The sequence below is a fragment of the Pogonomyrmex barbatus genome, unplaced genomic scaffold (genome assembly GCF_055798465.1).
Source record: "Pogonomyrmex barbatus isolate J1 unplaced genomic scaffold, ASM5579846v1 scaffold3, whole genome shotgun sequence".
NCBI classification, from domain to species: domain Eukaryota; kingdom Metazoa; phylum Arthropoda; class Insecta; order Hymenoptera; family Formicidae; genus Pogonomyrmex; species Pogonomyrmex barbatus.
In genome coordinates this window covers 18,435,167-18,463,131 of record NW_028297127.1, presented here as the reverse complement: position 1 = coordinate 18,463,131, position 27,965 = coordinate 18,435,167, and the positions used below count along the sequence as shown (strand labels likewise).

At 34.1% G+C, this 27,965-nt stretch overlaps 1 protein-coding gene and 1 long non-coding RNA gene across 2 annotated transcripts in view; one reads left to right on the top strand and one right to left on the bottom strand.

The window, feature by feature from the left end:
• The window catches only part of dpr12 (defective proboscis extension response 12), a 256,462-nt gene that overhangs the window by 208,048 nt on the left and 20,449 nt on the right, over positions 1 to 27,965 (bottom strand). The window lies entirely within an intron of this gene.
• LOC148936123 (uncharacterized) lies at positions 1,025 to 18,878 on the top strand. The gene is made up of 2 exons (XR_016139793.1): positions 1,025 to 18,368; positions 18,714 to 18,878. It is a non-coding gene; the product is annotated as an uncharacterized LOC148936123 (long non-coding RNA).

The following is a 27,965-nucleotide window of genomic DNA, read 5'->3' as shown; positions in this document are numbered from 1 at the left end:
CTATGGGGACGACTGGCGTCGAAACGCGGAGATTTGAATATGTTAATGCCGTAGAAGCGTTGCTTGGTCGCAAATTATATCGTCGTCCCGAGACGTCACGCAAACCGATGACGTCGACGTCCTCGTTTACGTCGACAGTCTTAACGTCACGGGGATTCAGCCGAAACGTCAGCCATAATATAATATCCATTCGCCATTCGTAATGACTAGCGTGGTGTAACGCGAGCGAGTCTGGAGTACCGCTGTAACGGTCGCATTCGATATGTCGTTCCTGCGTGGAATTCCCGGCGAAATGAGTTTCCACGAATTCACGATTGTCCCGTGTTAACTCACGCACATCAATGTTAATAGCTGACATGATTGAAATTATGGGGACTCTTAATTGTTAATCGCGTCTCATTGTACGATTTCGATTTATCTCCTCAGCCATGCTATCGCACACAGATCAATGCTTAATTTGATTTGACCTGATCCCATTTTGAGCATGTCAGATAGCAAGAATTGAAGTGACTGTGTAAAATATAACAAATAAAACGCTGTAATATAACTATATTATAAAATACGCTGTAATAAAACTATTATAAAATAATACTATGCCATTATAAAACCGCATGTCTACTTCTACACTACATTGTTTTTCGTTAATTATTTGTTGTACTGAATAAACATGCTTTAATTAAAATACAAATTCGAAATAAAAAAAAAAATCATTTTCTAAATTAATAATAAACTGTAATAGCTGTAATGAAAACAAGTAAGCAATGAAAGAGTATGCTTAAAATCGAGTATCTTTTAAATATGTCTTTTATATTTTTCGTTTAACGAATTAAAACCTAATTTTATTCAAAAAGTCAGAAAAGCAAGAACTTTTATGAAATATTATATATTCATATAACTCTAGCCTCGTTCCAGAGAAAACCCGTTTACGTAAAGATGGCTATCTCATAGGCGATAAAATTTTTGTGGTCAATCGCTGCAAAGCAGCTCGTCTCGAATCATCTCACAATATCGCGTATACTGCAATATGCCCGTAAAAGTAGATGTTAACGTGAGACATTACCGTATTCGCGTTCTGGAAAGTTTTGATGCCACACTCTCGGAAAATACGATGCCGGACATCGTTTTAATATCTCTACGGTGCACATAATTACTTGTAATATTCATCGTTCAACTGGTTCACGCATTCAGTTTCCAAATTTGGAGTGGAACAAATTGCGACAAAGTTCGCGATTACCGGACATTAATTCGCGCACAATCGTATGGTACAGCGTCACAAATTTGTTACGAAACTGTATAAAACTTTTAATTGTCAATCGTGTCCTATTCCTATCTGAGAACTTCGTATAGACGGTGTGATATAATTCGAAATATGTCTATTATTCAAAACTTGGTGTTATTAAATGTTGATATTGAAGTCGCTTGGCTGCGTCTCGCATCAAATACGATAAAATAAATTTTGAAAACATATTTAACAATTTGATATGCATGTGTAAAGCATAATAATAATAATAATAATAATAATAATAAAATATTAAAGAATATTGCATTGTACACAGTTGTCATAGATAAAATTACAAATAATAATAAAATATTAAAGAATATTGCATTGTACACAGTTTTCATACATAAAATTACAAATATTCAGGCAATGGTATTATTAAAACTTTTATAAATCTATTATGTTTATGATATTTATGTAAATATAAAGATAAAATATTGAAAGTATATCAGCTTAGTTTTATTTGATTTTCTGCGTTCAGAAATGAATAATAAAATGGCATAAATACTAAATATCAGAATAATTACATGTGTTTTCAGAAAAGTATATAATTTGTATAAATATTCAAAGATAAATTTTTACATATATCAAGCTAATAATTTTGTTGAGTTATATAACTCTCTTTTTCTTCTCTTTCGAGAGACTCTTTTATAGATGTATTCGTGACCTTTTGGGACATCATATCATATTTTTTTCCTTTCGTAATTTTTTATCGTTTTATTCCGTTTTTCCGTCTTTTTCTATCATCAATATTCTATTTTGATTCCCATAGATATTTTTATAAAATTGCTGTAATAAATAATATTATTACGTCATAATACCATGCTATAGAAATTCTCTTAGTGACCGCGATTGACACCGGAAGTCCTTCTATGGCCATTCAAAGCTCTATGTTGGAATAGGGCAAATTTGTATGGGGCTCAGAGTTAGCACGTGTTAATTCGTACACAACGGCTCGTTACAAAACAGAGTAGCGAGTACTGCAGAAGTGATGAAACTTTGAATTGTTAATTAGCCTGCCTTGAATTTTGACTTCTCATTTTCAAAGGAAGTTCAAAATATTTAATCCTATACAGAAGAAGAATATTTTGTGTATATTTATTTCTATTATCGATAAATTTCATATTATGTTCTTATAAAAAATAAATTTTTGAAAAAAATCGTAATTATTTAATAATCTTTTTATCACAAACATATGTACATGTTTATTCAAATTATTAAGAGAAAATAAAAAAGAAAAAATTATATATAACGCAAAATTGTGTTTTTTCCAATAATTGCAGTTATAGAATATTTTTTGACTACGAAAGTAATACATTTCAATTATGATAATTTTCAAGCCAGTAATATCGGTTAATTGAAGATTTGATTATGAAATCAAAATTTCAATGCACTCTATTTCTTTCGAAAAATTAAGCGAAAATTAAAAGCAAAGACCTTAATTCACACTCAACTATGATTTAAAGTTTAAGCATCATTCGAAATTGACCTCGATAATCGTCCACCGTGTTCATCGTTCCAAACACGATTTTGAATTTTATCAAAACATGCTGAGCGCGTCGCAGAAAGACGTGCAAATTTTAGCACTTGTACGAGGCAATAAACAGAACTTTTTCTGCGCGACGCGATAGAAATCAAATCTGCGTTAATGCCGCTTCGTGTGTTACGCCATGCCGATCCTGAAGAATAAAACGAGATCTGAATCTCGAATAAGTGACCGCGTTTTTCAACGACCGTTCAACCGAATCGACGAGATATATCTGTCGTCGATGACTCCGACACTCTCAAACCGTCGATCAAACTTTCAATCTACTAGGAGCATTGCCGGGACAGTTCTCGTCGTTTAATTCATGACTTTCACGACTAATATGCCAATTAGAGGAGACTACCGCGGCGTTATGTAAAGTCATATTCATTTAGCAACATTCGAGTCGTCGATCAATTATATTTGCTCGCTACACACACACACACACACACACACACACACACACACACACACACACACACACACACACACACACACACACACACACACACACACACACACACTCACACACTCACACACACACACACACACACACACACACACACACACACAATTAGTATATTTGATATATATATATATATCAGATATACGAAATTTTTTATTTTTTCCATTAATAAAATCAGATCTATTTGGAGAACTAATATACATTAATAAAACATAAAAGTCAATGCTATTTGCACGATATGATTTATCATTGATATTTTGAAAGATCTATATAAAAGAACATATAAAAAAAAAATTGAGAATTTTTAGATACACATCAAAATATAATATACAAAATTAAACGCGGATATTTTATAATATTTATAAAAAAAAACTATAACCATTACGAAATGAAATTATAAATTGAAAATTTATAGTTAAAATAAATAAATTAAGAATATTAAATTATTTTGTTCAAATAAGCATGAACGCATCGCAATTTTTATGATTTTAATATTGTTTCTGCGCAGATGCATTCAGTCTCTAATATAAAATTTCAATATAGAAACGCGTAATCATCAACATTGTTATAAATTTATATTTAAAACTCCAATCATAAAGAGAGAAAAAAAGAGAATTAGTTCTATTGTACGCCTTCATGTACGCGAGCGGAAATTAAAGTAAAGAAAAGTGAGATTATAATCACGAGAGATCGGCGTTTATTTTCTAGTGAATAGAAATGATTATTTAATTACCCGCGACGTGAGATTGTGTATCGGGAATAATGGTATTTCGTGATTTGTTTGTCCGCGGCGCGTTACGAAGCAAAATTGGGAGGCTGCGTTTTATTAACGAGCGGCGATATGCGATCCGAACGACCTCGAGATACATCATCTCTCGTCGGCCATAGTTGTTGTCGTTTATCAAACTGTAAACTGTAGAGGATTTCATGATGGAAAGTCGTATTAAGAGAAAATATCGTACGATGAATGGTGATCAATACTGCACGAGGGACAATACGAAATGATCGACAGATCGACAGGGCAGACACATTTGTTTAATTTATCGGCTGCAGTTTTGAAAGCGAATCATTATCGCGATTTGTTCCCGCAAATTATTCACGGATTACCGTCGGGGGACGTCATCCCTCTTTTTATTATAGCGACAGCTAACGCCGACGATTGCAAATGCGTAACGTTTACGCAGCAGCTAGTGGACAGCCAAACGTTAATTTGTTCGCTTGTTAATTTGATCAAGTTTTGAGGAAGCGATAGAGCGAATAATCGAAAGTAATGCCATTTGCAAGTGTAATTTATTACTCTGGCAATGAATAGCCGTTCACGCGTAATGCTCTTTCGCGTTTCATATCGCGATGCTCGTGCATCCGTATTATAATACACAGCAGGTAATCAATTGCTGATTAAATTTTATGTACCACGAGCTAAACTAATTCGAAAGGAAATTGTTAGTTGTTTAGCAATATATTTATATTATGACGTTTCGGTAGACATTTTTAAATTTCGGTAGACATTTATATGAAATCATACCGCTAGGACGTATAAATTGACAGACAAATCTATTTGTAATAAAATAATTATGCCTCGAGTTTAATTTCAAAATGTCAACAATACACAACATTAAAATATAAATTGGATCGATTAAAAAAAATTAAAAGAGATCATTCAAAGGACAAATATATAATGCACAGCAAGCGTATATTAAAATTTGCTATTGCTGTAAAAAATCGTAAAAGTGAAAATAATATTGTAATGTATGCGCAAATGAAATATTTTTACTGATTCGTAAATGTACCGCGTTTAAAGTTAAATTTATGATTCATGATGTTTTTTCATAACTTAGTTTCGCAGCTTTGGCTTTGCCATCGTTGGTATCTTATTGATCACGCGATATGCAGGTCACGCCGAAACGAATCGCCACATCATAACGATGCGTGATACATCGTGGAAATATTGCAACGCAGAGATATTAAAATTTACACATTTCACAAAATAAAAGGGTTTTTAACGTTGCATTTTTTTTTGCAATAATTGCGAGGATATTTGCAGAATTATATTGTAACTTTTTTTTTAGTTTCATGTCGTAGTTTGAAATATTGTATATTGTATCGTAGTTATTATTTATGCATAAAATATTATTGATTATCAATTATACAGACTAAAATATAACCGTTTACAATGTATTAAAAATAAATTACTAAAAAATATTATTTCAAATGTGACCCTTTAAAAATTATTTTAAAGCACAGAAAATAAAAAGAATCTATTTTGTTAAATAATAAAATCAAATTTTACTTTGATTACAATACATCGAGGACATGTGCAATCACGAGAAAATGTTATGTATCATCGTTTATAACAACGAACAAACAGTTCATCACGAAAATATGACTGGATTTATTCACAGGTCGATGCGCTGTCTTCTCTTCGGTCTTTCATTCCTCGGAAATATTTACTCGTTGCAAGCTGAGTCATTGTTTTCTCATCGATCACTTTATTTCTCTGATTACTCGTGTGAATGTGAAGCGATCGAATAAGAGCGGCTGATTACGACCGGCGACCGGCTGCGCCTCATGTGGCAATCATAGACCTATGACACATTGTATACGAACAATGTAATCGACTGCCAATGTACAATCTGTTTCACATACAAATAAGTATAAGATATAGCTACATCTTATACTTATTTATATTATTATTTATACTATTTTGTGTTACGTTTAATCTTTATTCATAATTTTTATTTCCAAAATTTAATATATATTTATTCCTATTCCTAATTTTCATTTTCAAAATTTAATATATATTTATTTCTGTTCCCAATATTTGCTCCATTATGTGCCATGTTTAATCTTCTATCGTAATTTTTATTTCCAAAATTTAATATATATTTATTTCTGTTCCTAATATGTCCTCCACTGTGTCACGCTTAATCTTTATTCCTATTTTCACTAAAATTTAATATTTATTTTCATTCCTAATATTTACTCCATTATGCACAAGGCTTTAGACTCGGGAGACGCGCGATGGCAAAATCAGTCAACTTTCCCTCGCGTGGCGAATCGATTTACAGGCGTTACCGCCCCGAAGTTGTCGCTGCATAATTCGGATCTTTCGTCGCGCATCCAACGAAATGGTATCGGGAGTGTCGCGTCGGGTCGATAAAGCGAACGTTTGCGATGTTTACTCGTCCCGAATGCCGGCAGGCCGGGGTGCGTACGTGCGATTACGTGGCGGGTGATTATCGCGTTGCGCTAATTGGCGCGAAGAGTCGCGGCTAAACCGTACTTCCTCGATCGGCTGATATCCAACGCGAGCGAGCATCTGGAGCGAGGTGATTAAAATCGATGGAGTGAATATCCGGAGCGGAACAGATCAGCGAGAAGGCGGCGCCGCCACTGGGACATCGACCGGTGAGTAATTATCCGCTTATTATCGTATTTGAACGATTAATCGATCGTCACTTTGTTTGCGAATTCAGCATCGAGTTCTCCTTCGCGACCTTTCACCCGGCTTGGAAAAGGTCGAATCGAATTTTATCTATAACAAGCCACCCTGCTGATTGCTGGCCGCGAATTCCTGCCATTTTAATGAGGAAAGAGCACGTAATCCGACTACTCGTTCTGTCAATGCATAAGACGGTGCTTTTCAACGATCACGCGATCCGTAAAGCTCACTTTAGACGATTTGTAATTTGTGTTGGTTTTTCTCGAAACAAGATTATTCATGTCATTAATGTATATGTCGAAAAATATATCGTATAAGCAAGACTTAATTCTTTTATGAGAAAGATTAATAGGGTTGATTGTAGATTTTAAGATTATGTCTATTGTTTATGTCACGTTTATATGGTCTTTTTTCTATATCCGTAAACAATGTAAACTATTGTAATAAACTATTCTAAATTATATTATCGATATACAATATAAAAGAATGATGACTATAGATGAAATTATATAGAAGAATGACTAAATTATATGACAATTACCATGCACATATACATATATCTAATGTTTTAATTATAAATGTAATGCGCTTGAAAAAAATAAAGATTTTTCATAAAATTTTCATTTTGTTATAACATATTGGTAGATATAACTACGAAGTTCAGAATATAGCTAAAGACTTTTTATTAAATTTTTTCATGTCATTGTAACGTTAAATTGATTTCTCTATAAATTTTGAAATATAAACACAAATGTTGTGCACAAATATTATTTCCAGCCCAATTTCGGACTACAACAGACTATTCATTGTCTACATAGATGACATCGCATAGTTTACGTTGTCTACACGTAGACATAGATTATCATAATTTACGCGTAGATGCACAAGCCTGATTATACTATTACTAGTATATTATACATTCCATTTTATCATTATTATACAATCAACCTCTGCTGTCAATCATGCTGTCAACATTTATGCAGACAAATATTTCTAGGACAAATTTGGGGAAATTCTATATCTTTTTGCTCATAAAAAATTGCTTACGGGTTGTTAAATATATACCATATATAAAACTCCGTTAAAATTGCAAGCACAGTTTCCTGATTTAATCCTTTGGTCTTCTTGTCAAATTTCGAATCGCTCTCGGAACAACACTGTTTTCTACAGTGCATTATCTTGTGCAAGCCCTGTATATTCGCGCCTGGGCAAAACTCGTTTGCAACGTTTGTTAAATCCAATCAGTTATCTCGGCGCCAAGTGCGCGCGCACACATACGCGCGCGTGGCGTACATGTGCATGTCGTCGTGGGAGTGGCGGCGTCAGTGCCGCGATGCACCGTCCGGCTTATTTTCGCGTTCCGCGCGAAATCGCGGAGAAAGCCGGCGCGGCGGCGACCAACGAGTTACGAGACGAAATATTGGATTAGTTAGATAAAGGTGGCACGAACCGCAATAAGTTCCACGGACTGTGTACACGCGATGGGGGGAGACCCCTCCCCCTCGCGACGCGGTAGGAAGGCCGAAATGCGATACACGGGCTGAGATAAGACCGAAATTGCGTTACGGCCGACAACCCCCGGTTCGTCATTCGATGCGTTTTATCGCCTTCCGAGTGGCGTTGCACTCGAATTTGTCACTCTCCTGCGTATGAAAGCGATGATTGATCGGATGCCTCGTAAGCGAGTTCCTGTATTCGCAATTCGTATGAATTGATCTTGAACTGTCTACGATAGATATGAAAATTTGATAGTGATCTATAATGAGAAGCACTTCTAAGTTCTGAGACTTCTCGCGTTATCGAATTATCTCGTCCCCGTACACGCCGCGTGCACTTAAATGAAATGATACGACAATTGTAAATTTCATAAATTCGTAATTTGTGCACTCTACTATATTTGTTTACATATTTTTTGAATTTCCATAAAACACCGATAAAGGCGGTATCATACTTATACTTATTTTTTATGATTTGCAGTATTCATTATAAAAAAAAAAAAGAACAAACAATTTCTTTGTTTATGACATATAGAACAATTTCATACAAGGTAGAAATCATTGCAATTTCTGCCCGTTTCAAACATGTCGTTGAAGTTAGCCGTGCCTATAAAAATATTTTGCACGTGCAAACATCACAAAGCTTCGCTAGGCTGCTCAATTTTTAACAGCGCGAAATCACGACGCACTTTACCTGAATCGAGCGTAAAAGCGTTTTTTCCGCAAAATCTGACAGATACGTGCGCATCCGTACAAAAAAAAAGCGAAAAATTCGGCGATAGGTTTCGCGAAAAGTGGAAATACACATGTGAAGTGAGTAATGCTTTCGTGACCGGAAACGATCGGTGGGAGAGGCGATCAAACATCATCGCGGATTGTACGTTAATTATTTTGACTGGCTTCCCTCTTATCATCCATGCGTCTATTGCTGATGCTCTCCGACAACTCTTTGTCAGCGTCACGACAAACACCGACGCGCGGCGTCGCGTCACGTCGAATTATCCTCCACGATATCGTTCCTCGCGCCGTTTATCGACGCGATGAGAAATCGCGATCTCCACGCGAATCCTTTCCACCTTTCACGCGAAGATTTCACCCTCGGTTAAGGGGGTGTCGTTCGCGAAATCATGATCGACGTCCCCCACTCTCGGCCCCACTTCTCCGTACCATCGATCATCACGATTCCCGGGTTAAAAGGAGTGCCTCGTTAAAAAGGCATATACCATCGAACGCGACGAAGTCACTATCGGGGAATTTGTCGAGAGAGAGAGCTGGTGCGAGTGGCATGTCGGGGATTTGATCGACGTTCCCCATCTAACCCCTGAGGGCCCTTCCTCGTGGGGTGGAAGACGAGGGGTCGCGCCGTCTGTTTGTCAAAAGTGTATTCCGTGTGTCGGGGGGAGGGAATAATTGCGCTCGAATTACGCAGGCCCGCTTTCCGTCGGTAAAAGTATCGTTATTCTGCTAACATCTCGTAAGATTTATTACGAAATTCTACGGAGGGGGGAATGGCGAGGGGGATACCACGCACCAAAATGATCGTTATACAAAATTATCCCTGGGAGAATCGTATCTTTCCCACTCGTATCTTTTTTCGACTTCGAGCTCGCAGTCTTTCGTGATCGCCTTTATCCGTGAGCGAAAATCGTTACTTTGCGCGGTATCGAAATTTTTCTTTATAACCGCGTTTCGTAAAAATATATCTGGCAGAAAAGTATGCGAGGAATTTTGCGCGTATTAAAGACCGGTGGCGATGGTGGTTGCGCAGCGGTAGCTGCGGGGTTAGCGTTCTCCGCGGAATTCTAAGCAAAAATGAAGGAGACGCATTTAAAAGGGGACTTCGTGAAGATATTTACCATGCATATTATCGTTTATGTGGTTTTGTGAGTGTTATTTCACGGTTCGCGTAATATATTTTGCAATTCTCTCTCAGTTCATTTAATAAACAGGTCGCTAGTATAATAATCTTGCAGACAAGTGAGTGTTGAAAATGATAATTTAAATCTGTCTATGTTTTCATTATTCCTACAAATATGAAAATGTAGTTAGAAATGCAAAAGCATATTTTTATTGGGATAAGAATATGTGAGAAATGATTTATTAATAATTCAAATGCAAAGAATTCATAGATAGAATATAATTGTACTGTAAATATAATAATAAAAAAAAATAAAATTTCATTATTAATAAATGAACTTAGATATTAAAATTTTTCAATCGTAGAATAATATTGAACCGAACAATTTATTTTGTCATTTCTTCAGAAGTTATCATTAATAAAGTCGCAATTTGTACAATCGAATGTGTACTGTTATCGAAAAGTGCATAATATAATAAAATGCTTGAGTAAATGTCGGTGCATAGCGAAGTGATTTTTTTTAACGAACCACGATATTATCGTCACGTTAGTTCAATATCCGTTTTCCCGTTATATGCTACGTTTCTGGCTATCAATACTGCCTCAAACGTGACACGATAACAGGCATGTAATGCTCCGTGAAAGTGGAAAAAAAATGATGATTTCCCTATAGTCAGGCGAAAGAAGTTCTGCAAATTCATCCCTTTCGTAGTGATTTATCATTTGTTCCGCCATCATATTTCATCGATATTATGTGTGCGTGTCGTTACATTCCTTTCACATATACTCCCATACTCCGTGCATAGTATTTGTTTTCCAAAAATTGCACTCTAGGCAATTATTTGAAAATATTGGGATTGATGGATGTGACGTCATGGAATTTCACGAGAATTTTTGGAGGAAAATCGATTAAATTTATTTAAGAAAGTTCTAACGAGGAAAAGTACTGATCTACGCGTAAATTTGATAATTTGTCCTTATGTGTGTGGATAGAAATTAATTTTTTTATCTATGAAGATAGAAATTACAGAATACTTGGTTTAAATTAACGATTCATGCACTTACATTCCGCTTCTCAATCGTAATCTTTCTATTCAGAACCCTAACAATAAGTAACGCTTCCTCAGAGAACCGCCATTTCTGAAGGAGCGGAAATGAATGCTGCGATAAGTTAAAAAGTAAGCAATGCATTATTCAGTTTTATTAAATCCTAGCGGAAGAAAGGAGTTTCGTATAATTCGACTCTATCTTTAATTGGAAACCTTTCTCTTTATTCCTTGGTATTAATAACGTGATGTAAAAAAAATGGGAGAACGAGAGGAAAAAGCTACTGAACGTATCTATATTTCGCAAAGCGTTCAATGTAATTCTGGATATCTGTATTCACATTTGCAAAGTTAGCGTGTATCGCATTACGTACATATGTACATCACATTTGAATGGAATCAGTGATTTTATTACAATCTGAATGAATGGAACTGAAAGGTTTAATCAGATTAAAATTTCAAAATAACTATCAACAAGGAAGGTGATCAAATAGGAATATTTGCTTTTTAACGATTAGGATGATTAGAAATTTAAAAAAAAAAGGAAAGAAAAGATGAATACTTAATTTAAAATTTACACTTTATTTTGTTACATAAAAAAATTTACTTTTTTTTCTTTCTCGTTTTAAAAATTATCAAGATGCGATTATTTTTTTTTTAATTTAATTTAATTTGATAGGTGAGATTAACAAATATCTCGTCTCTTGTTTGCTATGGTGAGCAAGCGGTTATTTTTACCTGCGAAAATATCCTCTTGCTTGATGTCGTATCTGTAATGAAAATCAGTCGCCAGCGCAGACCCCCGTTGAAAATGTTCTTCAACGACGTTACTTAAAACTGTCGGATAAATAGTGAAAAAAAAAGAGGGACTCTTGCGTGCGACCGCGGTATTGATCTCACGCAATGGGACATGCGACTTCGTGCGGCACGTGACACACGGATTACTTTTCATTTCCCGTGCATGACATTTCAGTGACACGTGTTTTCTGCGGTTTGCTTTCGGGGGGTCTTGATCAAATCCAGTTGATGACGACGAACGGCGAATTTAATTAAAGTAAGTAACGACGGCAAGACTGGTAAATGGAGAGTGCCTGAGGCCGAAATGTAACACGGTGACGTGCAATGTTATGTATTTTGTTTGGAATATATTTCGACTATCGTTCTACTTGTGATTGCAGATCCACAATGTGAAGCTACGGAATGACTTACTTTTTCTTTTTTCAAAAAATTTTTTTCGTCTCTTTTTTAATACACACAATATAACTTTTACACATTTCACACATTAAAAGAAAATGCATATGTATTCATATATATTCATATATATTATATATATATTATATATATTATATATATATTATATATATTTCTTTTTTAACATATTTATTTAAAATTTTATTAAACACGTCTATTTACATTAAAAATTTGTATCAGTAGTATTGAACTTCAGTCGAAATATCAAACACATCAAACGTATAGTCCAAATCATATATACTAAAAATCTTATTTAATCTATTATTTACATAGATTGGAATTTATAAATATTTTAATAATATCGGTTAGATATTTGAGAAGTCATTATCCGCAACTCATCTGATTTTCTATAGCTATATCCTTCGATATGATAGTTTTGTATTGAAATTTAATTTATCATGAAATAGATAGAATATAGATAGAATATATTTACTATAATGGTTTTAAGTTTTGTTAATATTACCCAAATACACACACACACACACACACACACACACACACACACACACACACACACACACACACACACACACACACACACACACACACACACACACACACATACACTTATTTTTTTATGAAGATTGTTAACAATATAGATATCTTTTAATAATTTTCACGAACCATTATTTAATCACATGTTATCACATTATTGGAATGTTAAATATATGAATAAGTATATAAAATATATTTAAAACATTGCTTTACAATGACCGGTTACATGAGATTTTGAGTTGAAAAACATTACACGGAAACTTTTATACGTAAATTTATATAAAGTAAATTTGATAAAACATATCAATGTATTTATATAGAATGGCTCAATGTATTTATATAGAATTTATTATATATTTATATAGAATAAGTTAGAAATAAGAAAATATTTTTATCATTTGTTTTTACTGGAAAAATCCTTTTTAATAGAATTTAATAATTAAGATAGAATGGAGTTTAAAATAAAGTGAAATAATTGATTTGTTTTAATTGATCTCTTATTTTATCTCATTTATTTTACTCTATCAATAAAATGTCACTTTAATTTTCCTAATGGCTATCCTATGTTGTTCTATGTTCGTTTCTGAGAGAAATAACAATTAAAATAAATCATCTTTTCATTCTATCTTATATCAATTATCAACTTTGATTTCACTTGTTAATAATTAAGGCATAAGAATATTGGATTATAAAAAATTATTCTTTTTTTATAATTATTTTTAAATTTCTTAAATATTATTTAAAATTGTACCATTTTTTTTTATTTTTTCTATTTCTTGTTTAACTAAGATTACGTTATTGATATGTAAAATGGTATTCTTCAAGATTTTAGATGTTCAAATTTTTACAAAATTTCTATTACATAATTGTAACGCGTAAAACATACGACCAAGATTTTTCATGCTAGTGTGTTACATCGTTATCAGCATTATAAATAATGTATAGCAGAAAGCGAGGGAGCAAGAGAAGGAAGTATAACCAGGACTTTTATAGGTGAGTTAACTTCTAGGAGACTTTGCATTGCAAACGAAGCAAGTTTTGGTATAATGCATGCTAAAAATTTATAGAATATTTTCGATGACGGTTTTCGATTAGAAATCTTTATTTGTATATGATTTAATCGTTCGTGAATAATGTTTGTAAATGTCAATTTATGTATCAGACACAGATAAAAAAGAAAACGAATTCACTGTTAATTTTGATACCTGATTATTCATGGAGTAGTATATATTTTCGAAATATAGAAATGGCCGAGATCAGACCAGAATTGATTTTTTGCGTAATGGAACGCGTATTCACATTTGTATAAATCCTACGTAATACGCCAATCGTATGGTGGATTTCACAATAAAATATCATAATAACTCGTCAAGTTACGTTACGTTATTCTTACAATATTTAATCAGAACGAATTGCGCGCAATTGTGGTCGTTCATCAGATTATATATCTATAACGATTTTCTATAAACGCGTTCCACATCGTCACAGGAGAGCTTCAACATTGCAAAATGTATTAAGGTGCGTTATTGAATGGGTTGTTAAATTTCGAACACAAAGGTGTGTTATGCGTTTGATAGAGAATATGTACATCATAAAATTTATTGGATGTACATGAAGTATAAGAAATTAATTAATGTGTGATTTACAACTTTCGAAATTATAGAAAAATTATTTGCGATAAAGTTTTAAATTTATAATTATGTATGTTACACTCCGAGAAAAACTATTCTTTCGAATTTATATATTTATTTTTGTATATAATTTGTATATATGCATCAGCAAACAAAATGTTAAAATTAATAACTTTAAGCTTTTACCATTACAGTTTTTTTTTTTTATAAATGTTTCTAATCCATCTAAAAATATTGCAATTCATCATTTTAATTTGCGGATAGATAAATGTGTAGATGTGAATCGAAGTGCAGGTAAAATCGGTAGGACCGAGATTATCCTGCGGCTATAACTGATATCGTTCGTTCATACGTAAGCAGTTGGTGCAACGAATATTCCTTCGGGAATGACGCCGATAGACCGGATATATGGACGCGGGCTGCACATTAATAATGGGATGATATTTGCATTACAGTTGCACGTACGACCGCAATAGGACCGCTCTTCAAACTTATGCTCATTTAACCAATTTCCGGTTATCAAGAAATCAATATTACAATTTGCTTGCGCGTGAGTAAATTACTCAGTAATATTCCCCATGGTTTCCCTCGCGAGAAAAAAATTTAAATGTAGTACTTTTGATCTGGCAGGTAGAGAGCGTCCATAATGTGATCATCCTTTATGAGAGATTATTTTTTTATGACACTTATTCGCGCTCTTTCTCTCTTAGCTTGTATGTCTGCCTATCTTTGTCTCATTTGCTTCTGCTTTTGTTCCTTTTCTCACTTCCTCTCTCTTCATCTCTCCCTCCCTCCCTCTATCCTTCCATCTCTCTCTCTCTCTCTCTCTCTCTCTCTCTCTCTCTCTCTCTCTCTCTCTTTCCCCCCCCTCTCGTTACGAAGGCTGAAATCGCTGCAGCGTAAGCTACTGGCTGCAGCATCGTTTAAGCGATATGCACCGATTGTTTCGTTTGTGCCGTGGAATCGACGTTTCTCGTTGCAGCTGCCAGATCCATAGCTGTCGGTGGAAAACTCGATGTCGCTTATATAGCCGATTCCGCCTATCGGAATATCAACATCATAATTTGCGAAAGAGACGAGACGCGACTCTCCGCGCGTTGCGACGTTCTGGATCATTTGGAGATACCTCTCGATAAACAGCGTTTGTTCTCACGCGAAAGAGTCCGCGGTACGTTACTTCGCGGTTCTACTGCGAGATGCATTATAGTCTGTAGGAATTTATCATTCGGGCTGCGGGAGGAATCGATCACTCCGGAGCAAACGGAAAAACCGTAGCGGAAGCGGAGGGAAGATGTAATGCGCGAAACCATATATCCGCGTGCTGCGAAAGCCAAACATCGTACAGTTGTTCTGAAGGAACAAATAAACTTTTTTTTTCGAGAAGATCGATTGCCCTGAAGCATTTCTCAAGATATAAAACAACACGCAGTAACAATCACTCTCATGAATAAGGGGATAAAAGATATTCCCTGAAGATTATCTACTCGGAACGATAAACATATTTCTGCCTCATCACAATTTTTCCGCGGAATTTTTCTTTAAAACGACGATTTTATCTACTCCGCCGTCGATTTATGAAATTTTTCCGAACTCTTGCAATAAAAGTTTGTAAAAATTATATATTCAAAATAATTTGTTGAGAGAAAAACGTATGAATGAATTGTGTAAACATGCAATATAAATATCTGTAAACATTTGTTGTAACTGATTATTTTTTAAAAGTTGAGCCGATTTTAGAACAAGCGATATGTCACTGTAGAGAATTGTTCATAAATGTAAAACATAAAATAATTATGTATTTTAATTTGCAATCTGCCTATGCATATGCTTTCTATCAAAATTCTCAATTAATCCGCTGTATAAAATCGTCGAATTAACGCAAATATTTGACGGCGCAGCGCGTAATTATGTGGTTTTGCCATCAGCGCCGAAAGCGTGTCACATCCGGTAGAATTTTGCGACCAGTTTTGACGATCGCCGTTATGGAGCTATAGATTCATTCGTTTGATGGAGGAATGCCGTTGCATGCAGGCCTATTAACGTGGCTGGTTGTCGCGATAACGATTCGTGGATCTCGTTTCGAAACTGCCCGGCTTGGCTCGGCTCGGCTCGGCTCGGTTCAGCTCAGCTCAACTCGGCACGGTGCACTCGATGTAGACCATTAGGTTAATTACGGGCAAATGGATAATGCCGACGAGCGTCGAGTTCTGCAGTCGACACGATGGCGATGTCAACGAGATACTTATTGTCGGTAACGCATCCGCGCGCCACAACGATCGCTCTCTCCGCCTCTCGTGAAAGCGAAGAAATTACCGGGTAACGACGCGAATTTACCGTCGCTAAACTTGTTGCTCGCCGTTTGTGAGGCATTTTCGAGGGAGGCAGCGAGAAAGAGAAACGTGATGAATATAAAATACGATTATAAAAACTGTCCACGCGAACATCGGATGCCTGTGTGCTCGAAAAACTTCGTCTCTCGTTCGTTTTTGTACGCAAAAGCGTCGAAAGAGAACATGCATAAAATAGAATTCCTTTTTTATTTATATATACGGTTTTGATAATTATACAATTTCTAACTGTAATTAAATACGATAATAATATTGCGTCAAATCCAATTTAAAAAAATACGAAAAAATTTTATTAGTGTTTTACTTTTTATTCTAAAACTAAAGGACAAAATTTTATCTCGGTGAACAAATCAAATCTGTGTCATTTAAATTTATAATACGATTTTTTTGCAATGTAATTAAACTCGTTGCTGCTCAGCAAACATAACTATACTCTCTTATCATGTAACTATGCTTTTGTATATAAACTGCCAAGACATTGCATTTGCGATCTACGTGTATGTCGAAGTGGATAATGATAAGTGGTAGACGAAATTGTAGTAACTCGTGATTGCCGACAATTTATACGTGTCAGCTGGCAAGATCTTGCCTGGGTAGTTTCCGGTAAATAGCTCAAAAGCCTAAAATCTCGAGTAATGATGGAGAATTAAAAACTCAATTATACGTCTTCAGGGTACGATTTTAAAGTGCAATAGCTTCGCAATTTTCTCTTCGGAATAATTCGCTGCATTCTGTTTGCTCTGCCAGTCACGACATCGCCTCGTTATACACTTGCGTCACGTCTTTGATTTCTCTGCAATTTTGATATATATTTATAATAACGTCTGTCTGCAGATTACATAGTATATTGCACACGTTTATATTTTTTACGTACGTAGCTAGTAACACGTTATTGAAATAAATGCATATGTAGTAGCAAATAATTTTACTTTTCTGAATTTTTTTACATCTTATTTTTTATAACGTTTTATTCTTTATTCTTTCATAACATGATTTCTTTATAACGTGATGTTCTTTGATATTTTTCAATATAAAATTAAAAATATTTTTATATAAATTATAAAAATAACTTAATTTTTATTAATATATTCATTTTGTGTGCGTGTGCGTGTGTGTGTGTGCGTGCGCGCGCGCGCGCGCGTGTGTGTGTGTAGCATATATATAATATCCTATTATATTGAATTGGCATGCTTTGATATATGAGTAACTAGATTAATTCCATCATAATTAAAAAATCATTGTTGTGTACGAAATGGATAATCTAAATTCTAATTAAGTTTAATAAATTACGTTGATTTTCTGTTTTTCAGAAATAATTAGTATGGCAATCAATATTGTTATATGAATTGTGAAGGGCCAAAGGCAAGATAAACGCTATTTGCATATTGTTTCGGGTGTACATGAACAAAACCGAAACTCAATACAGTTGCCAATCGATAAAGTGAATACGAGTGATTTCGCCATTACATGAGAGCAATCCTGTATATATAGAAGTTTTAAAATTGCTTTCAGAATGTGACTATATGGAAAAGTGATAAATCAGTTTCATTTGTTGTAAAAATAGTGTTTATGTGAAAGAAAAAAAAGATTCTTGTAACTTTGCAAAATAATTTTTATTTATAATTATAAAAATTCTTTCTCAAAGATAGCAAATTTTAATAAATTTATTAAATTTAAATTTTATAAATTTGTATACAGTTATCTCATTAAAATAATAATTAACTCGATAAGGAAATATTAAATAACTATTGTTTTGTTTAATGATGAAATAATCAGAGGAAATAACTGTCGTCAATCTCTTTCATGTGAAAAAGCTTGTTATAGATAGTTACGTAACAGTTTCTATAGTATATTTGTTACGTTATAGATAAAATAGATAAAGCATATGATACATTGTTAAAAAACAAGGGGAAATTATTTCGACACGTTCAACAAACATATGTATAGAATGAGTATACGCATGTGAACGTAATAACAAATAGATATGTTAGAATAATATATATATATATATATATATATATATATATATAAAACTATATATTCGTTCAATACATCGAGGAATATTAATTGCAAATAAATAGGTAATAATAATCGTCAGTACATTGATCATAAATATTCCTTATTAGAGTTAACTTTGTTTTCTTGATATAAAGAATATACTTGTAACTTAAGTTCAATTAATTTTTTTCTTCGTAATTTATAATTATTATGTACATAATTTTGAGTCGTAACAATAATTTTGCGAGAAAAAAGTAATTTTTAGCGAGTGAAAGTATAATTTTTAGTTAAATTTTATATTTAACTATAAACTGTAGGTTCTAAATTGTTAAAATTAGATATATCTCGTATAACGAGATGTTTAATGGAATTTCCGAAATTCATCGTGTCAAAGAGAAATCGCATTGTAGTCTAACCGATCAGCTATCGTGGCGTAACTCCGTGGGAAACTCGATTGTTAAACGACCCACTAACCAATAACGTAGTTTGAAAGCAAAAATGTTTTTGTATGAAAACGACGAATCAGCACTGGAGCAATGCCAAAATTAATTGCTTGTACTAATTGCTTGTGTGCTAATAAATCATCTTTAAAAAAGATTCCATATAATTCGAATTAGATTAATTAGATAATGTTTACTCATTCATTTAGAAATAATAATTAAAAATAATAATTATCCGTATAATAAAAATTGTTATTTTTAGAATTGCGAGAAAAAATATATTTTCAATGATATATTCTTCCCTCTCCCCCCTCTCTCTCTCTTGCTCTCCATTAATAAAAAAATAATATGAAAGATTCAAAGTATTGAAAATTATTTTTTATTTGATTCGGCAAGAAATGTAATTTGTGCCTTTTTTCAAAATAAACGATTCATTAGTTCATACATTGAAACAATTTTTTACATTATCTATTGTAGCAGCGTATACTAATATCGATATTATTGATGTCAGAACTGATAAAAAGCAAATGGAAAAATTAAAATAAAGTTAAAATAAATTTAGCAATCACGTATATTTACAAATTACTTGTTCCGTATGCAAGTCACTTGATCTACAAATAGATATGTTCTTTTTGTTGTACATCACCAGTACTTTGTATGATATTGTGGAGTACAATTGTAAAGTGCTGAAAAGTGCCACTCATGGAAAAAAGTACCTAGTCAAAAATATAAATGTGCCGTTGCACCGGTTTTATTGATTTTGTCCTTAATTTGCGAGACATGTGTATCGTGTAAATGAAATTAACTAAAATAAACACGACTGAATAAATGCAAGCTTTTACAGTACAGAGAGAAACTACTGCAACATGTAACAGTTTGATCCTTTCGCTCGCTATTGAAATAACATGTATCCTACAATGTTACATTATTTTTTAGCCGCTTGCCGTTAGTCACCCGTAAAATCAAATCATTTTCTTTCTCTTCTTATTTCGAAGAGGGGGGGGAGGGGGGGGAGGGCGAAATGATCGATAATTGAATAAAGAGGTATGCGAAATTGTGCCGTTGCAGCAAAAGGAGCGAAAGTGGTAATTCACTCGTTTGCGCGGCAAACTAGTTGCTCTATATGTAAATTGCTTGTTCTATATGGAAATGCCCGCCTTTCTGCGTAAATGCCGCGATGTTACAACGTGCTCGCAATACCCGCCGAAATCGCGGACGTTCGTTCGAGAGTTTGCCGGCGCGAGTGACAGATCGCGATTCCGCGAATCGCGATTATTTAGGCGAAGGACCGAAGGATCGTGTCGCGTCGAGCGTCGCGATTGTTCCGCGGGTAACTTGGTGCGGCGAGGTATACCGGATTGACGGATATTAATTGTTTTCCACATCGATACGAGATGTGGCCCGCCCCTCCCTTCCGGAGTACTTTTATCCATCCCTCGACTGATTTAACTGCGCGACCACGTCGACAAAGTGATGTCGCGTTGTGTTGGTCCCCAACAATAATAGGAGTAATTAACGCGGATAGTAAAAGTCCGATGTGTGCTCGAGCTAAAAGAGTGACGAGACTTCAAAAGCGGTCGTAGCGTGGGCTAAAGGGAGAGGGTTGCGGCGCGGACGCGGCGTTAATCGGATGCGGAGGGTGGGGACCGACGTTATTTCGAGAGGTCGTCGATCTATTTCCATTATTCTTCGTCCGGCAACGAAATCGAGTGCACCGGGTATATCGGAGAGACATGATTTACGACGAGCATTGTTTGCGGACGTTTATCTGATTCCATAAGTCGTTCTTACGTGAAACGAGTTTCTTGATTGGAGTTTACCTTCGTACGACCGAGAAAGATATAGCTCGTTTAGATGCATTAAGCTGAATTTGGAACCATATTAAAAACTCCAGATAACATAATGAAATTATTATTAATATTATTGGGAAAAAGATAAAATTATGCGATAAATCAAATGTTAAATATTATAAAATGATAAAAACAACTTTTTAATCGTGTGACAAAAGTCTATTTTAAATATGAACGTACACGTTACACATGAAAAATTTAAATGGAATTATAATAATAATTGAAATGACCAGATAAAAAAAACAAATTTTTAAATTTTTATCGATTTTCACATTACATATATTCTGTAAGTCAAAATGTCATCGAGTGATACAAATTTAAGTTAATATCGAAATTTATGAAATTTTTAGATCATCTCGCGGAATTAGATCAAGAAAGAAGCAACGTTTAATATATGTGAATCAGAATCAACGCGATCTCTCGTCTTGCAGCTTGTACCGCTCTAGTAGTACATATAATCAGGCTGCTTAGGAAGGCAGATCTGATGAGAAATTTATCCGACATAACTTACCTACGCGAGGTGTACGAGGCGGGCAATAAAATTCTAAATGAGATCGTCTATGACGAAACGTCGCATTTAAATCTTCGGATGCACTTGGCGTCATTCCTCCGGCAGATGGAAAGCGAGTTCTAATCCGATCAGACTTTCTTTCTAGCCGTCGACGAATTGAATGCAATCACCGGGAACTAGCTTCCTCCTCCTCCTCGGCGTTATAAGAGCATTTTACCTGCGCAAATACGCGCGTGCAAGTTCCACCGACAACTTTGCCAACTTGGCAGCGAACTTATGCGCGGCGCTCGATCTCCGGTGCCGAAGGAGATGTGTAAAGATAGGCGGTAAGCGGAAGCTAGCTGGAGTTGAGAAAACGAGCTGGGATAGAGCGTTATCGAGAAGGCTCCGGGAGGGTGGAAATGAAGGAGCAGAAGGTGGACGGATCTAACAAATGACGGAGCTTTCGTCTCGCGTAAATAATAACCATCCTTGGGAAGAAGGAGGCTAGACGATGTAGACTACGGCGGTAGACCGGCAGGGAATCAAATCCCCCGTGAATAAGCGCGAGAACGTACGTAATCTCGTCACTACCGCATTAACGATATGAAAGGAATATTGACTTACTGTTTCTGGAATACGCGGTCTGCGTAATGGAGATTTACTGGTGAAGAATCTGGTTGATGATAACGACGACGACGACGAAAGCGACGACGACGAAAGCGACGACGACGAAAGCGACGACGACGAGGACGACGACGACGACGACGACGACGACAACGACGACGAGGACGACGACGACGACAACGACGACGATGACGACGATGACGACGAGGACGACGACGACGACGACGATGAAAACAATGTCGACATCGTTCTCGTTCTTTAATATCACGATGATGTATATTATGCTTGTGTAAGAAGAGACATCGAGAGTTTGCCTGAGGAGAAACTTCGTTAATCGAGTCTACCCTTTGCTTCTAGCTCAGCGCGCAGGATCAGTTTCACTTAGGGATATTACAGCTAGCGGCAGAAAGGTAGCAGGAGACAAATCTTCTATACTTTTTTATTATTCACGCTGTAAATATTAAACAGGAAACGAACGCGACGAGTCTACTCGTTACTAATACCCATTTCTGTTCTGCGTAGACAATTTCCATGAGATAAAAATGTTTGGTGAAAAAAATCGCAGGTAATGGCGAGGATGCTGTGGAAATTTAAATTACCGCATTCTGATGTGCGAAACGTGTCGCAAATTTACATGAGATAGTCTCGCCAAAGTTACCTTACTAAAATACGGTTCTTTTACATTCTAAGTTAACAAGATTTATTACGAGTGGGGAATGAAAAATATAAGAAAAAGGAAAGATGTATTTTATGATTGAGGCATAAAAATTATAGATATATATTTAAGAAAAATTAAACATGCAATTTGAATGAAAACATGTATTTTTGACATATAATAATTTGTGGATAATATAAATATATTTATGGGCAATTTATTGATAGATAATATAAAGATAACTATTTAAATATTTTAAGAAATAAAACAGAAATGTTAAAATAGTTACGATAAAATATCGTTATGATATTTGCCAAATTAAAATATTTCTTTTATGTTGATAACAATATGAACATAATTAACTACTTAAATCTTTGAATATGAAATTATAAATTTAAAAAGTAAATTTTAATTCTTGATTTCTCAAACTATAGATGCGCAATAGATGTGCAATCTGTAGATGCGCGATACTCATTAAATTTTTAATAAAGATTTATTACTTTGTTCCCGGTGTTAATAATACGTACTCCGGGGTATAATATATAATCTGTGGAAATCGTATAGACTAACTAATCCGTGAATGTTTATCAGTTAGTCGGCGATAGCCTATTTAAGCAGGTATCTGTATTCAGACTGTGTTCCTAGATGATATCACTGAAATATATAGGAGATTGCTCCACATGGTCGCGATCTTCTATTTGCATCCATCTTTGCATTGTTCGCGGTTTAAAGTATGCATATACACGTCGGTCACTTCGGCCATCGACCATCGGCTATCGACCATCGCGGTCGTATCCAAGTATTTGTACCACATGCTGGAGAGTGCACATCAGCATTTGGCACTGACTCGACACTACGTGGACATTGAAACGCGCCAGAAACCACCGGCTAAAAATTGTACTTTCTTATATTGTTGCGTTTCGAAATTAAAATACGATTACATTATCATCGAGATTAGGTTGCGTAATAGTGTTGAATAATAATACCTTTACAAACAGTATCTAAAAGAACGATGAGATTATGAGAAAATGAAAATATCATGGATCATTGGATAGTCTATTACCTTTGCCTTTCTGAATGTTTTAATTTATCAATCGTTGACATGTTAGCTTGTCGATATATACAATTATAAACTTTGTCTAAATAATTTAAAAACCAATCTTAACACCAATCTTGTTGGTGTAAAACGATAGTATAATATAAATGGTGTTTTCGAATAAAATACGTTTTAATATTTTGAAATATTACATGAAAGAAATATTTAAAATATTTTAAATTATTATAAATTATTAAAAAAATATTAAATTACCAACATTATTTTAAATAATGATATACAATAAAATTTAATTTCTTTTAAATTATGCACATACATTATGCATAATTTTGTTTATAAAAATATAATTTGACAACAGCCCAATCAGAAAAATATCCATGTACGACATTTCACTAAAAAACTTTTAATAATATATAAAAATTATATAAAGATAAATACGAGTTGGCAAGATAGAAAATTTAATGTAAATATATCGGATTTACGCGACAAACTCACTCCGTTTCCTACTCAGAAAATAAACTGCCAACGGTTATATTAGCCTGTTGAACAAGCACCCATTTAAGAAACGAGTTTCGATGCAAATCCGCAGAATGTTTCTGGAGCAGTGGCATTCGCCTCAAAGCATACGCCCGTATCTGTCGCCGTATTTGGCACGAACTTCACATTCCTGAAGGGTGAGACGTTGGATATAGGGGAAGCATCACAGGCTGGATCCGTTCCTTCGTTCTCACGACGGAAACTTCATTATCTCACGAGTTGTCACGACGCACCTATCAACATAGCGACTACCCGACTATAATTACATTCTAAATATTTCGCATGCGAAAAGTTTCAAACTTTGTCCGTCGCGCAGCGAGAATCGCGATAAGAGAGGCTCGTTAACGTTCTTATCCGCGCCGGTGCGTTATGCAATCCAAATGCCCTGAATATCGACGTGACGACTCGTGCGCATCGCCGTTGCGTCCTATTGTGCCAACTTCGTAATCGTAGTTGCGAATATCTTTGCAATTATCTGCGCGGAAGTTACGCGCACCGGCGACTACATTTAATTTCAGTGCGTCTACAAGACGATTATGATCATACCCACAGGAGCCGGGCACGTGCTCCACATTCCTGAAGGATATATGTAAGCGCGAGTCTTGTCATGAATCGGTACTTGTCTCTCTGTGTGCAACCACAAGATAAACCTGATTATACCGTGACAGCAGAGTGGACCGGGGGCACTGTTGGCACAGACACGTGGGTGCATTCTCTCGTTGGTTTGTGGCGGGGTTACATACGTCGACAACGCGAGCTCGTTTACACCATACTAATGAAGGTGGATACCATTCCTGAAGCAAGTCACTAACGACTTATCCCACGATGATTGCATTCATTCGTACGCGACGACTATGCTATCTTACTCCGCGGAATCGCTATATCGTAATTAGTAGTTTCTGCCTTTCCATAAATCCGTTTTCCATTAATGAGAATCGTTCGAGAATGATTCTACAAATGCACTCGCTTGATTCTTTGTTCTATAGGATAACATTAATAGCAGAAAAGAAAACAATTTATTTTTGTTACATTCGCAAGAAAATGTTCGTAAATATATAATTTTTTTAAATTCAAAGAGTTCAAAGTATTACTACACAACAACTGCTATCTGCATCTGTATGATTTTTCTCGGAGGCTACGATTCTTATAGTGAATTCTTATAGTGAACTGTAAGTATACGTGTATGAATATGAACATAAGTAAGAAGTAAATATGAACATTCATGAAATGTGATGAGTCGGGACGGAATTTCAGTTTCCATAGTTGTGAACTAGTCCTAATTAACTCATCTCGAGATGAGGAACTGGACTGCATACCAACATCTCGTAAGCATGTGGCAGATATTTGCATGTTCATAAGCGGGATATGCGTAAGACAACGAGGAACTGTTTTCTCGGTACTAATAGATTTGGAAGTGTATCTTGCAAGTAATTAACTGCCGAGTTTATCTTACTATACGAACCTCCTAGGTTAATAGATAAGACTGCCTGCTATCAATATTTGAATTATGCATACGATGAATTAGTTGAGAATTGTTATGAATCTAATGCAATTTTATAAAAATTACGTGATTAGATTTACATAATGAATAAAGCAATTTTAATGATTCAAATTATTCCGAAATAATTAACGTTATATGTATCATAATTATCATAATTGCTGTTAATTAACATCAATAGCTGCAATAATACGATACTTGAGTATGCGATAATACTAGTTGAAGCATATCAGTGTATAATTCGCTGAAATATGTTATGAAGTGCCTTTATGCAAAGTACTTTATAAAGTATGATTCATACCATAACAAGACAATAAATGACAAGTTAACAATTAAAGAGAGAAATTGAGTACTGAAATGCATTATGTCATTAAATTTTATTGTATTTTGCAAGTACACCTTTATAAAACAATATTCTGTAATATTCTGTTTTCAGATATATTATTTTGAAGTGTTTCAAAATATGATGTACATTTTGGTATTCATATTATATTTTAATTTTATTTTTTTACGTTCTAATTATTTTTTATTATCTTGGCATATTTCGCGATTTTATAGTAAAGATTAAAAATCGTATTCTCCGATAATAATTGTGAAATTTCTTCTTCAAAATTTTTTTTAATATAAATATACATGCAATTAGTTCTTTGAAAATGCAATATATCGGATGTATTCTAAAACCTTTAACGTTTTATTTGTAATCACAGATAAAGTGAATTCATTGAGTATTTTTTTGAAAATTATGATATATTCTCGATGAATGTATCTTTGGATACCATAATGAGCAGTTTGAAATATTCTTCTAATTTTTAAAGAGGTTTCCACGTGGTAAATGTACGATCGTTTACATCGGATTAATAGATCTGGTCATTCGTTCCGCAAGTAGTAAACGACTCGTAACGACTATGGATGTTTCGTAACATTCGTAACTTCGTAAACATTGACGAACGTACAAAATAAACAAATTTGCTTATCGCAGATAGTAACACTGGATAGTTTTTTCTGCTTTTTGTTACGATTTACATACTATTTATTCAAGCTATATGCTTATTCGTACGAAATGTATATGTCAAGTGAGTTAAATGTAGTAATCAAGTTACTTATTACTATATTTGTATGATAGTTTATGATAACCATAAATTATAAATGAATTAGAATAAGATGATCTAAATTATTCTTTTATTTTATGTACAAGTTATAAAAACTAATCGCTTCTCTAATTATTTAATTATTATAATTTACTCAGAATCAATTATTATATCCCATCCTATAACAAATTTTCGCTTACTATTTCGCAATATTAACTGTGATTGATTTCTACAATAAAAATAGAATACCATTTTGCAGTAACAGTATTGTATAACATAAAAAAATGTTGTGATAAGAATATAATTTTATTTGCACATAGTAATAGACAAAAACAAAGTGAAAAATTACATTTGCATACGTTTATAAAATACATACGTTAAAAAAATTAAATACATGTCCTACTTAATAGTTTTATAATTTTCCAAGCTTTTTTTATAATTCTTAATATACAGATATCGATAAAGTATAAGTATAAGTATAAGTATAATATTAATTTTTTCAAAGATATTGAATTGATTTATATATATAAGATTTTTATAGAGCGTATTATTTTATGAAAATTCTATTCATTTTGTGAAAAGTAAATAAATGCGAGTAGGATTTTTATAAAATGCCATATTAATAAGATGAGAAATATCATATCTTAGAGAATAACATTTTTATGGATGCAAGAATATAATATGATTTATATCAAATGTTACAACTTGTTTTTTCTTCTAGAAGAAAACAAATTCTTTACTAAATTTTAAGTTTATTCTTGGAGAAGTATTTTTGCTAAAAAAAAAATAAACGATCATTTTTTATATACAATCATATTTTTTTATAAACGATTATTTCTGTTTTCATTATTCTTCATGTAAAAATAATAAAATGGAATTATCAAAATATAG